Source organism: Ambystoma mexicanum, chromosome 6q, assembly GCF_040938575.1.
Source record: "Ambystoma mexicanum isolate Mex_15411 chromosome 6q, UKY_AmexF1_1, whole genome shotgun sequence".
Taxonomy (NCBI): Eukaryota; Metazoa; Chordata; class Amphibia; order Caudata; family Ambystomatidae; genus Ambystoma; species Ambystoma mexicanum.
Genome location: NC_090937.1, coordinates 1,314,109,013 through 1,314,123,571, shown reverse-complemented (window position 1 = coordinate 1,314,123,571; position 14,559 = coordinate 1,314,109,013). Strand labels below are relative to the sequence as shown.

Below are 14,559 nucleotides of genomic sequence, written 5' to 3'. Positions count from 1 at the left end.
ATCATGAGTCGTAAACGTCGTGATATAGCGAGAATCTGGGTGGAGCTCAAACTGGTGATAGCCCGCCCTCAGATCTAGCTTCGAGAACACTCTCACCCCTTGTAGTTCTCCAATAATGTCATCAAGAGTGGGTGTAATATGTCTCTCTCTCTTGATAGCCACATTCGGGAGGCGCATGTCTACACAAATGCACACCGCTCCCGGCTGTTTTGACTTGGGGGCCACCACTATGGGCGAGACCCAGGGCGTCGGGCCTTCCACCCTTTCAATGATGTCCATCCGGACTAGTGAGCGGAGCTCTTCCTCCACTTGCTCGCGGAGATGAAACGGGATCCGCCTATGTTTGAGGGCCATAGGCCTGATGGTGTCATTGATATGTAGGCGTACCGGAGGAGCTTTCAATTTTCCCATCCCTGTAAAAATTCCTGAGAACCTGGACAATAGCTGCTCAATGTCCACTTGATAGACTTCAAACGCAAAATGCACGAGGTCCAATGCCTCTGACACCGCACAACTGAGTAGGGAGTGGGGAAAATTCGTGCTTTTATGGTTTTGTTGTCTCTGGAAACAGGTGCCACAAACACACCCTGAATAGGGAGTGGTGTGTCTCCGCCAAACGTGAAGATCTTCGCCGTGGAAGTGTCCAACGGTGGTTGTCCCGGTATTGATTGGTAGTGATCGGAGGTAAGCACGCACACCGAGGCTCTGTTGTCTATTAGCACTTGTGTCGGCACTCCATGAATGTCTACTACACACTTGGGCTGCCTCTTTTTCTTTGCCCCTTTTGCCAAACTCGATGAAGAACACCTCCTCCTCCTCTTCTTCCTCAGCGATGTTTAGCATCTGCATCTCCTGTTCTAATGTCGCAATGCTTCTTTGCCTCCTCGAACTGCCGCCGATTCGTCTGGCTGGACCCCTTTGCGTGGCAACCAGTGCTGGAGCACGACACATTCGGGCATAGTGTCCGGGCCCGTTGCACCTGCCACAGGATCTCGACTTAGCAGGACATTCCTCGGAGTGTGGTAAATCATACCCGCAATATTGGCATATGGAGGCAGTCCCTGGCGTCGGACCACCCTCTTGGTGTTTCTGGCTCCACCTGGTCTTCGACGATGTCTGCTTCCCTACCGCAAACGCCTCTTTTGACCTGCCGGTTCGCACTGCCGCGTCCATTTTGGCACCCCTTGATTCAGCCAGCTCATAGGTCCTTCCGCTGTCCAGGATCTGCACAAGAGTCCAACTCGGCTCCCTCAACACCTGTCTGCGGAGCTTGCCTGAGCTGCACCCTTGTATTACTTGATTTCTGATCATGGTCTCTTCGTTGTCCCATCTACATGTCGTGGCCATTTGACGTAGGAGAGCGCAGAATTGGTCAAGTGGTTCCTCTTCCCGCTGTTTTTCACTACAGAAAATGGAATCTCTCATAGTCTGCATTGGACAGCGGAATGAAATAATTCTTGAAGGCAGTCTTGACCGCGTCGTAGGTGACCACTTGCAGGTTGAGGGACTCGTAAATGCGCAGGACGTCCATGCCCGCAGAGTACAGCAGAGTCGCCCTTTTTGTGTCGTCATTGGTTTCTCCCATTGCTGTAAAGTACATGTCCATTTTTTTATCCACAGCAACCGTCTTGGGCCTAATTTCGAGGGGGGGCCCGACGTGTCGAATTCTTGCATGGGTAACAAAGACCCCTGTTGTCTCCACACCACCACCTGCGCTTCCCCTGCTTCTCTGTCACTCTCTGCCATGTTCACAGTACAGTCCTCTCGGATTCAAGGACCGTCAGGGTTCCCAAAAATTGGTGTCATGCCATTTCTTTAAGATGTGGGCAGCTCACGAGCACCTTTCCAGGCCGCTACTGCCACAGCCTTTGCTTGCACACACCTCCACTTTGCTCGCGCTGGGTTCGGGAAAACAGCGGAACGTCGTAACAGCTGACACGCCGCGTTGTGTCAGCAAAACGCTCCGTTCGCGTCCCGCCTTGTCGCCAGATGTTGTGGGCGAGCCCGTGCCTCGGGCTACCCTTGCTCACACACACGCTATCACATTCATGCAATGAGACGCGGGACACGCGTGTGTGCCTTCCTGAGTCCCGGCGGCAACTGCCGCACGGACGTAGTTTATTTACGAACGCGCATGTGCGAACCAAAACGAGGCTCGCGCATGCGTCGTTCGTGATCATAACATCACAGGGGTGTGGCCTGATAATATCGGGAGTGCAAGTGTTCACATGCAGCTGATGGGCCATGTGCAGTGTGGGTGGGGTGTAAACTGTAGTAGACATAGGGCAAGTTGACTCTGCAGCACTGGAGGGTGGAAGGGGACTGAAGGGGAGACATGCTGGCAGGAACAAACCGGGGCGCAGTGTCATGATGACTCGTGCATGATACAGAGTTAGAATTCAGAGGAGTCGGATGGATATTGCCAATAGCATTCATTCTGGTTGCCATGGGCAATGTCAAAGCAACCCACTACTGACCGCCACCAATGATCACGGAAACATTTGAACATTGTAAAGTCACTGGACCTCATCAGAGCTTTGGTGGTATCTCGGTGGTAAATCTGCCGTGATACCATCAAACTGTATCACTGTTAGTGCCACTTGGTCCGGTGGTATAACTGCCAGATTACAAGTTGGACATGTTAGTCCCCATAAATGTAAGCCCATAGTACTCCACGTGGGATTTTTGGTGAAATTACTGCAGTGGTAATTCCATGGTGGTAATTCAACTGAAAATTTGGCAGAAAGTAGGAGGATTTCCCTCCACCTCATAGCTGGAGGTGATTCCTCCAACTTTCCACCAAAGTTATAGTTTGGCGGTGTTGCTTCATTTTACCTGCACTGTCCCCAACTTGTAATGAGCCCCACTGTCTAAACCACTCTCCACTATATCCACATCTCCAACCACTTGTGTATGCAACTCCCTCATGGACTATTTCAACTTTAAACAACACAACATCAGACAAGCCATCCCCTCTGCTGTCCCACTCCCACCCACCTCTACCAAACATTCCAAAACATGTGACACCTTCCACCCCATTGACAGAGATGCCCTCAAGACCCTTACTTCCCAAACAAAACCTTCACACTTCCTGAATGACAATTCCGCTTCAAGCCACATCCAATTACATCCCAACCCTTGCTCCAAACCAGCTGAACATCATCAACTCCTGTCTCTCAGATGGTACTATCCCCACTGCACTGAAAACTGGACGAAATATCCCCCTCCTCAAAAGACCATCCATCAACCACACTCTCTAAACTACCACCCCACCACTATCCTGAAATACTCCCCCAGAACCATGCAACGTTTCATCACAACTACAACAACACATCACCACAAACCACTTCCTCAACCCCTTCCAATCTGGCTTTCAACCTGGACACAGCACAGAGTCTGCTACACATCACATCCTTGTTGACCACCACATCATACTAATAAACAACACTCTAGGGGTGGGTGTTGTTGCGCGACAATGGGAATGGCCACAGCCTGAGAGTGCTCCAGTTCGGGACCGCAAATCCTTCCACTAATCCTCACCTCCTGGAAGGGTGAAACCTTGATAATGGCTGCATCTGACACATGAACTGCCTGGGCATACCGTCTGAAGAAGATTGAAGCCCTACATCCAGATAACGGCTGACTGAGTGGGCCTGCACGGGGAGCCAGGAGCCTCCGACGGTGTGCCCTGCAGGCCGTGCCATAACTCCTCCTTCCACATCGGTGAGGCGGGCTCTCACCCTCCTGCCCCAGTCCTGCGTTTCGCTGTGCTGCGGGAGCATGTGGAGTCCCCTGGGACTGCAGTGCGCTCCGGTCCCTCGCCTGGAGCGAGAGTGAGGATCTGGAAGTATGCGGACAGTGCCCGCTCTGAGGCAGGGATTAGGAACTGCCTCCCGGAGGATCTCTACCTGGCGCGGTGAGTGACTTCAGGCCATTCGATGTTGGCAGGGTGCCGTGCGGCCCCCTTCCCATTCAGCTATAATTAGCCCCTACGGCACCCATTTGGTGTCTCCTCAGTGTGCTTTGGAGCTGGGACCCTAGGGCTCGCCGTCTTCCCGCCTGGTCATTCCATAAGTAACTCCTCTGACACCGGAGTGTGGAGCACAGTGAGTGGGTGGCTGGAACACAGGGGTGGACTTTATGCCGGTAAACAGAACATCGAGGCTCTGAGAAAGTACCCCTTAGGCACAGGGGAGGCATGCCTGTCCTGGGCATTGCGCTCACTGCTGACAGACGAAAGTGGTGGATTGGTGATCCGGCTGACCAGACCCTTTTGGAGACTCCGGGTAACATATCCTAGCCTGAGGTGTGGAGCGAGTGTGGAGCGATTGTGGAACTGAGTGCATCCTGCAGGGGGGCGGTAGTGTACACGGTCCCACATTGGTACCTACAATCCTGTACCTGCCTCACTGTGCTACTTCCTCCACAACTGACACATATTGCGGAACCTTGATCCACCAATTCCTAAGTGGTGAACCGCATCATGGTGAACCCAAAGAAGCAGGCAAAAATGTATAAATTTGCCAAGTCGGAGGCACCACTTCCAGCCTTGCCCGCCGTCCCAGGCCCCTGTCAACTCGATGTGGCTGCACTTAATCAGACTCTGGTGGCCCTTAAAAACAGTACGGATACGCTGGGCACAAACATTGACGCATTTAACTGTAAAGTAGACATATCCGCTGTCTAGATACACAAACTGTGTCACCATATCACTGAGGGAGAGAACAGGATCAGTGAGGGCGAGGACAAGGTCACTATCCTGCAATGAGAGGTATCCATACTGCAGCAAACTGTGAAGAAAATAGCAGCCAAAAACAATGACCTGGAGGGGAGTTCCTTACGCAACAATGTGCGTATTGGTGGTATTCCGGAGTCCACACACATTGAGAACATGGAGCAATTCATTGAGAAACTACTCTTGAAAGTTCTGGGTGACTGTCTAGTCTCGAAGATGTTTTTGGTGGAATGTGCATACCACTGGCTGGCTGATAAACCTCCTTCTGGGGCACCTGAGACCCATAATAGAACGCATCTTCAACTACTGTGATAGAGATGTACTTTTGAGAGCTGCCAGAGAGAAGTGCGCCCTTCATTGTGGCGTGGCAGCGATCCATCGGTTTCCCGACTTCAGCCCCCAGGTGTAGGAACAGAGGAAAATGTTTCAATCTGCAAAGGACATGCTGCGCCAGAAGGGCATCCATTATGCAATGCTGTTCCCTGCCAAGCTACATTTGACAGACAATGGGAAGGTACTTTCTTTCATGACTCCTGAAATGGCGGAACAATTTGCCCTAGAGCTGCCTGACTCTGGCGGGGCCCCAGAATAATTACTTCAACTTTTTGTGGCCTGCTCCTTGTTCTCCACCCGGGGCCAGGGCAACTGCCGTTGCAGTTTGGGTATGCCTGCGCTGGGTCAAGCACACCGTGATCTGGTTGCATGACCGCCCTACAGGACTTCAGAATATGGTGGTGAGGGCTCCAAGCTACCGGAGCCTGTTGTCGCCTAGAGTGCCCTGTTCCTGCAGACACAGAGGGTGATGAATGTTTCAGTTGCTTGACTGAGTTGTTTTGTTATGGGGGTAAGGCCGGTTGGTTTTGGTTTCTGGTGTGGGTGGCGACTTGGGGGGGATGCGCGGTGGCGTTGGGGGTTAAGTTTTAACAGCAAGTACGGTGCACTGTTTAGCTTTGTTACACTTCTGAAACTGGACCACCAAGTTGGGTCCCTGTGGATCAGGCAATCTATTGGAGGTTCACAATACGCTTATGTGAGATTGCAAGTACAGCAATGACTTATTCACAAAAAGTGCAGCCACGGAATAGTATCCCTGTTACTGTCATGGAACATACAAGGCTTCTGGTAGGGGGGTGCATAGATACAGCTCCTCATTCTCTTCTCATTCACGTGGAGTAGCTACGTATGTACACCGGTTAGTAGAATTTAAGCTCCACAATCAAATCTGTGACAGTGAGGGGTGCTTTTTACTGCTGGCACAGGAGGTACTTGGCCTCTGTGTTCTCATTATAAATGTTCATGCCCCAAACACAGACTCCCCCAAGTTTTTCCAAAGATTTGCCAGCCACTTACACATTTTCAGATTATGGCATATTATAGGCAGGTGATTTCAATATGGCCCTCTCATTGAAACTTGATAGATACACCACACATCAGACGGTATTACCAGAGCCAGTGACTAGATGGCTGGACATTGCGGAATATCATAGCTTGTATGATGCTTGGAGGGTAATGCATCCCACTGCCAGGAAATATTCCTTTTATTCTGTGGTCCATGGTAGCTCTTCTAGGATTGATTATGTCATGGGGCCTCATTACGACCCAGGCGAGGAGCAACATGGTCCATGCCGGTGTCCGCCATGGCGGAATGGGGAATTACCACCCCATTCCGAGGTTGGTGGGGCGGTAATTCCCCATGCCGCTATGGCCCTTCCCCTTTCCCATTTTTGCCCCAATGGGAATGGGGAAGGCGCTAATAACGGTACCGCAAATTGCGGTACCGTTATTAGCACCAAAGTCCCTTTGCGGGTCCCTACTTTAAAGGGTGGAAAAACCAACCGTTAAGGTCGGGTCCCGCAAAGGGACCTCGTAATTAGGCGCTAAGTGTTTAACGGTGCCGCAGCCTTTTTCAGCGCCGTTAAACACTTAGCGTCGGGGTCGTAATGAGGCCCATGGTCTCCTCAAACATGCTCCATTCCATTGTGGAGGTACAAATCCTACCACACTCACTGTCAGATCATTTCCCGGTGAAAGTTCTCTTCTTCCATCCCCTACAACATCTGAGGTGTCTGAGGTGGCGGTTCAGGGCCCGAGTGCTGAAGGATGCTCTTTTCTGCGATAATATTAGACAGAACATACAAACCTTCTTTCAGATAAATGCCTGGTCGGTATCGGATGATAGGCTAGTATGGGAAGCATTTAAACTATATGTCTGAGGGTGTTGTATGGCTAGAGAGGGCAGAGTATTGAAGGACATTCGTAGATTGATATTTAGCACTGAACGGGAAATCAAAGCTTTGGAAGACCAACAGGGACTACATGATAACCCCATGGCTTGGAATCCCTAAGAACAAAACGGGAAGAACTACGTATCCTTATGGAACAGGAGGAGTGATTCCTGGGAGACCCAGTTAGGGCAGCAGCATGTGGGAAAGGGGAGCACCCTAGTCGCACGTTGGCATGGGCTATTAGACAAGAGCGTCAACTAGCGGATATTGTGGAGATCGAAGATCCGGGGGAAGCGTTAGGTAGGGATCCATTAGTGATCTGAAAGACATTTTGGAAATGTTACGAACAATTATATAGGTCACAATTGAAAGTCCACTATCCTCTCCCTCCCTAACGGCAAGGCTCCGGGTATAGACGGCCTCACTTCAGAACTATATAAGGAATACGCTGACTTGATTGTCCCACATGTACACAGTATGTACGAGGAACCCTTTAACTCAGGTACTCTACCCGAATCCACCAGAACGGCTATCGTAACGGAACTGCCAAAACCCAATAAAAAACCCTCGATGTGCGAGTCATATAGGCCACTGTCCCTAATTAATACAGACAATCAAATTCTAGTGATGATCTTGGCGGATCGCATTCTTATGCTTGTGTCTGACTGTTGCCTCCATCCCGTGTAGGTTCACCCAGAACAATCTACAACGATTGTTCACACTTATGAACAACGTGAATCCTGAAATTCTCATGGTGGTTGCTGCCTTGAATGCAGAAAAGGTCTTTGATTTAGTAGAGTGGCCCTTCCTTTTTGTGGTCCTGAGACGCTCTGGGCTGGGTGTTGTTTTCCTCCGCTGGATCCGCCTGCTATATGCAGCACCCAGAGCAGCAGTGTACACCAATGGATTCATGTTGGAATGTGTAGCACCATCACGAGGCACAAGATAGGGTTGCCCATTGTCCACTCCTCTATTTGCCCTCGCTTCTGAACCCCTTGCTTGTTACCTTGGGGAGAATCATGTTCATTGCGGTGTGAAACTTTACTCTCACCCCTCTATTGTATCGCTTTATGCAGACGATATGTTGTATTTAAAACATCCAAGGGAGAATTTACAACCGGTTGTACAGGCTATTCAGAAATAAGGTGAAGTCACGAGGTTGTGGATCAACTGGTCAGAATAGGAGGTTCTGCCCTTAACACCGGTCATCCGACAGGGAGATATTTGTGAAGACTTTAGTCGGCGCCCTGATGGCTTGCAATATTTAGGTATATATATAACCACCTTCCCGGCCAAACTATTTGAAAATAATTATCTGAAAGCCTTGGAGTACTTGGAGCACAGGGTTGAGGATATTGTTGCCCATCTTGCAAGCGGCCCGGATCTCTCTGCCAAGATGGTTATACTTCCGAAGTGTTCATAAATATTTAATAATGTCCCAGTCTGGCCCTCCTCTAGCTCCTGGTCCAGAGCACGTTAACTGTTGACATGTCTAATTTGGGCTGGCAGACCGGCCAGAGTATCACTTGAAGTTTTGACATTGCCCTATGATTTGGGAGGGTTTGAATATCCTGATTTGTATATATAAAATTTCCAGGCCGCACAAGTAAAGTATTCCATATGGTGGTTGTCCCTCTTGCCTGATCTCCCTCATGTCTCTCTTGAAAAAGCTATCACATACCCTGATGACTTGAAAGGCCTGCTATGAAGCCCCCCCCCCCTACATGTCCCTGAACCGAGATCCAGCCAAATTTAAATACGTGCAAGGCATGGCATAAAGTGCTGATTATTACTGCAAAGGTATCTCCCTACTCCCCCACATATGCTATATACAGGGTCAGGGATATGCCAATTACCCATGAAAAGATCTTTCGAATATACTTTGAAAGGCTATGGATACACTCATTGGGAGATCTGGTAGTGGATGGTCACCTAATAACCTGAGCAGATCTGAAAACTAGAAGGGTGTGGGATGAGCTAACAATATTTCTGTATTTCACTCCCTTCCTGGGCAAGCTCCTGGAGAAACTGGCCATCTCCCAGCTTAACCTCCATGCTGAATCTGTTGGTAGTCTTCATGACCATCAATCTGGCTTCAGAGCTGCCAGAAGCACGGAAACTGCTCTCCTGAAAATCCGTGAGGACCTGCTCTCGAACCTCGACTCCAACACTCCGTGTGTTCTCATTCTGCTCGATCTCTCTTCTGCCTTTGACACTGTCAACCATGCCATCCTGCTCAACCGTCTCCGTGATAACCTGGGTATCACTGGTCAGGCTCTGGCGTGGCTGACCTCTTTCCTTTCCAATCGACCCTCCCAGGTCCAGCTGGGGTCCTTCCTCTCTGACATCTTTTTCTCTACCTGTGGTGTCCCCCTAATCTCTCTCCCTGGCTGTTCAACCAGTATCTGGCACTCCTTGCCCACCGCATCACCACTCTCTGCCCCAACTTTCAGTGCTATGCGGACGATACCCAGCTCATTTTCAGGCTACCCTCGGCCTCCTCCTCTCCTTCCCTCATCTCCGACTGTCTGTCTGCTATTCAGGAATGGTGTGCCCCCAATGACCTCTGCCTTAATGCCAGTAAGACTGAGATTCTACTCATCGGCACACCCACTCCCTCCTTCCCTGCAGCTCTCTGGCCAGCCTCTCTTGGCCCACTTCCAGCTCCTACTTGCAAGGCAAAAAACATCGGGGTCATCTTCGACTCCACACTCTCCTTCTCTCCTCATATATCTGTCGTCTCTAAGAAGTCACACTACCAGCTGCACCTCCTCAGGTATTCTTCCCTTCCTCTCCTTCCCCCAGAAGCTCACGGTCTCCAGAGCCCTGGTTCTCTCGAAGCTGGACTACTGTAACAACCTCTATCTTAATCTGCCTGCCTCCACTCTCCGCCCTCTGCAACTCATCCAGAACAGGACTGCGAGACTTGTCCTTGGCCTCAAGCCCAGGGACCGTATCTCTCCAGGACTGAAATCTCTACACTGGCTCCCAGTGGCTGCGAGGATTAAGTTCAAAACCCTCTGCATTGTCCACAAGGCCTTTTGGGGCCTAAATACCTTCAACTCTCTCTTCCTAAATATCTTCCTTCCCGAGCCCTTCGCTCATCTGTCTCCAACTCCCTCAGGGTCAGCCGCTTCTCGAAGCAACGAGCTGGGGGTTGATCTCTCTCTGCGGCAAGGGCCTCCCTCCGGAACAGCCTTCCTGCCTACCTGAAACTTGAGGAGAACCATCTCCGGTTCCGGAAGCACCTCAAAACCTTCCTCTTTGCTTCGGCTTTCTCTCTCCCTCTCCCCTGCTAAATTTTTCACTGAAACTGCACTGAACCTGCACCTGGGTCACTCTCACCGACCTCGGTCCTTGGCCCAGCCACTCTCCACTTGCACTGCCTCCCTGGCAACCCCTGCACTGCGGGACTGTCTCTGTATCCCTACAGCCCCCCCCTCCCTGCACTTGTCTGCACTTACCTTGCACTTGCCACCAGCTGGCCCTATTTATTTATCTTTTATTTATCTTTTATTCTACTTACCCTGTTCTGCACTTCACCCCTCCCCTTCCCCTTGCACGTTTCCCTTCCCCCTACCCTTGCACTTGCGCGATCTGAATGACACCTGGCCTAGTAGGATCGTTGTCTGTCTTCCCCTTGTTCCCCCCTCCCTGCCTCGTCGCGCCTTGAAACACCTGTGTATAGGCACGTTACAAATGCCATATCATATCATATCATATTTCCGACTATGGGAGGTAATCAGGGCTATTTGGCCAAACTTCCCACAGGCACCCCAGACCCCCAACACTACAACATGTGACTACATCCATGTCCGCTAAATCATTGGTTTCAGTCATATATAGGAGTATCAGAGTTCAGAATCCTGTCCAGATCAATATTCCCTGCTTAAGATGGGAGTCGACACTGGGTAGAGCACTGACGGATGGCCAGTGGAAGCAGATATGTTCTCAGGGGCTATACTACTCCCCCGTGAGGTTGCATAAATTCTACCCGGAAATACCGGCCAGCTGTGTTAGGGGCTCTTATGACTCAGCCGATTTCATCCACGTGACATGGTCCTGGACATTGATACAACTGTTTTGGGTCGCAGTAGATACAGCTATGCGTTCTGTGTTGTGTGAATCCCGGCAATATTCTCCGGAATTTTGGCTGCTAGCCTTGATTGAAACCGGATCTAAAACTGGAAAAAAGACTTGCCGGAAAGGCATCAGTTGTTGGCCTACTTGAATATGTGTGAACATAGGGAAACGCTGTATGGCTCCACCTTACCTGTGCGGAGCGGGCCATTGTACTATTGGCCCCCCTTCCGAAACTATATGCTGAATGTTAATAATGTTTAGAATGCCATTGCAGCAGATGGTCGTAACATTGATAAGGTATTATTAGATCCACAAGGTTTACCAGTAAGAAACATCAGACACGATGGGGTGTGATGCCGTGGTACTTGAACTCTCTTTCTTCCTCTTTCAGCTTTAAAGACACTGTAGTGTATGCCGTAAGTTTGTGTGTTTTTTGGGAGGCGCGGGACGACGGGTCTGTTGGGGTATGTTGTTGGTATGATATGTACCCATGAAAATAATAAAGAGAATTAAAAAATAATAATAATAAAGGACACTCTAATCGTACTCCTTGACCTTTCTGCCACCTTTGACACCATCAGCCACACAATTCTACTCAACATCCTATCCCAATGGATGAAAATATCAGGCACTGTCCTCAAATCCTTCCTGACTACTAGATCACACTGGGTCTCGATGCCCCTTTATTGATCCAACCCCACCTGAGTCAAATACAGGGCCCCACAAGGTTCCTCTCTGTCTCTAATCCTCTTGAACCTAAATGTAGAATCTCTCCGACAGACCCTTCCCAAACACAACATCCACCAATAAACTGATGACATGCAAATATACTTCCAAATCTCATACCCTTCACAGCTCCACACCCTCAAATGCTGTCTCTCCACCATCACCAACTGGATAGCCACTTATTATCTCAAACTCAACCCTTCCAAAATGGAATACCTCCTCATCCCCCCCCAACCCGCAGTCACAAACCTGACCTCAACCTTTGGATCAAAGAACTCACCACAAGCAACCCACACATATCCCTCTTCACACCTGTCAAATCTCCTGCCTTCACCATTGAACCCCACCTTTCCCTCACACCCCACATAGCTTCTGTCACCAAAACACATAATCTACAGCTGCACCTGCTTCGCAAGATAAGACACGTCCTTTTCCCTGATGTCTTCCGCACTGCAGTCCAAGCTAGACTACGACAATGCTATCCTAACTAGACTTACCAACAGCACCGTTGCCCCCTGCAGGTCATACAAAACGCAGCAGCAAGACTCATCCTCCACCTACGAAAAAACTCATACAGCCCCAAGTCTTGCCCAGCTCAACCGGAACCTGATAACCCAGAAACTTGACTAAAAAAAGGACTATGCATTGCATTTGAAGCCATCCACCTCAAAACAGCATTGTTTTTTCATGACAAAATGAAACCCATCAACCACACAAACACCAGACAAGCTAGCCAGCATGTTCTACACATTCCATTATGCAAACTAACTTGCACACAAGAACAAGCATTTACCCACGTACACCCAGAGCCTGGAATATACTACAAATTCATATTCGCACTGCACCCCCCATCACCACTTTCCAAGATAGCCTCAAAACATATCTTTTCCCTACATGTAATACAGCCCTTCCATCTCCCCGGCCGCTGCATGTCTATCCTAATCTTCCTATCATATTCTGAAATTATTTTAACTTCTGTTTCACCTCTGTTTCACCTTGTAAGGCACTCCGAGACCCTCTGAGTAGGGCCAGCGCAGAACAACAATTCACACAAAATAAATAAAAGGGAAGGCATTTACCAGGCACTGCCATAATTGCACTACTTAGCCCTAACATGGAAGATGGTGTGATTATCTGGCCATATAAGCGCAGTGCTTGGCAAATATCTTTCTAATACCTATACACATGCCCAACCTGTTGGCTTTGTCAATGCTTATTTTTAGCAGGATTCAGAGAAAAGAACAGATATAGATGATGTGGCTGAAGGCACGCTTGGTTAAGACGTTTTGTGACTGAAATTAAGCCATTACCTCGCAACAGACTGATTAGAAATGACACTGACAGGCCAATGTTTGATGTTACTGTTTGATAGAGCTAGATCAAAGAGATCCCAGGAGTATGTGTTTTGGGCGAGCAATGGCCAAAGGGATTAGCATGGCCTTGGGCAGTTAATAGGTGGGTGAATACTCTAAAAACAACACCCACAAGCTCTGTGACCCACCTCACAGGTCAGCTCTAATTTAGCTGTACACAAGTTCAATGGGTTTGGCTAATAGTCAAAACTAAAAATGGCAGTGTTGCTTTTATAATGTTTCACAAACAAATAAAGTGAAACCTTTTGACAAACGCAACCTTTGGACATAGTTCATATTTTTTATGTAATAATGTATACATTATAATGTGTTTGTTTATAAGTTTTCTTTAGTGGAAACATCAGACGCAGTTGGATGTCCAGTGCTTTCCAAAGACTGCAAATGCTGACAGTAAGAAAGAATCCATTTTGTCTCCTGGATTTACCCCAAGTGTGGCTCGATCCTTCCAGGTTTCTGGTAAGTCTAAGAACACCCCTTGAATGCTCTGCCATGCATTGTGCATGCCTGTGAATTCACGTAAACTGCTGGAAACGGCTGCTATTTATGCAAGGCGGGCGGGTTCACTTAGGGATGAATTCATGATGCAAATGATGTTGTTTTTTTCACCTCCAAAGTTCTTTCTGCCACAACTCTTCAGTCTGGAACTATGATGGATGGGGAAGGAGGTCTCTGCTTAACACACTTCTCTGCAAGCACGCATGTAACACACTAGCATTTAAAGAAAATGTGACCTCAGAGTGCCTGCAGCAGGGTTGGTCACTCAGTTTTGGCCTCATCAAGAGTTGGGCGTTAGCCCTTAAATGCGGTGGTAACGGTGTTACCGCCACATTTAAGGGTCTGCCCAATCTCAAGTCTGGCCTGTTTACCCCAGCTCAGAGTTGGGAGTGAACACGCCCAAAGAATTCCCATTTTCAGCGCAGTTACTGACGGCTGTATTACCGCGCAGTAATCAGACCAAAAATTCCATATTGGGTTCAATGGACACAATCGGGAATGGGGAGTAACAGTTAGCACCCAACCTGTGATCCAGCGGTAATACCGCCGGACGGGTGGGCACTAACGCAAATAAAGTTGGGCGGTATCCCAGCCAGGATACCGCTCAACTCATGATGAGGCACCTTATCTGACATGCCTCATCACGATTTGGGCCAGCGGTAACGCTATTACTGCTGCATTTAAGGGTTGGCCCAATCTCGAGTTGGGCGGTAAATTGGAGTTTTACCTCCAGCAAAAGCTAAAGGGCCTCATTATGAGTTGGGTAGTATCCCGACTGGGATACCGCCCAACTTTATTTGCATTACCGCCCACCCGTCTGGCAGTATTACCAGATCATGGGTTGGGTGGTAAACATTATTCCCCATTCCCCATTGGGTCCATTGGATACATTGGACACAATGGGGAATTTTTGGCGCAATTA

At 49.2% G+C, this 14,559-nt stretch overlaps 1 protein-coding gene across 1 annotated transcript in view; it reads left to right on the top strand.

Annotated features, from left to right (window-relative positions):
- The window catches only part of C1QTNF7 (C1q and TNF related 7), a 329,399-nt gene that overhangs the window by 189,327 nt on the left and 125,513 nt on the right, over positions 1-14,559 (top strand). The window contains exon 3 of the mRNA XM_069631937.1: positions 13,465-13,598. The gene's annotated coding sequence lies outside the window, so the exon portion shown is untranslated. The remainder of the gene's footprint in view (positions 1-13,464; positions 13,599-14,559) is intronic.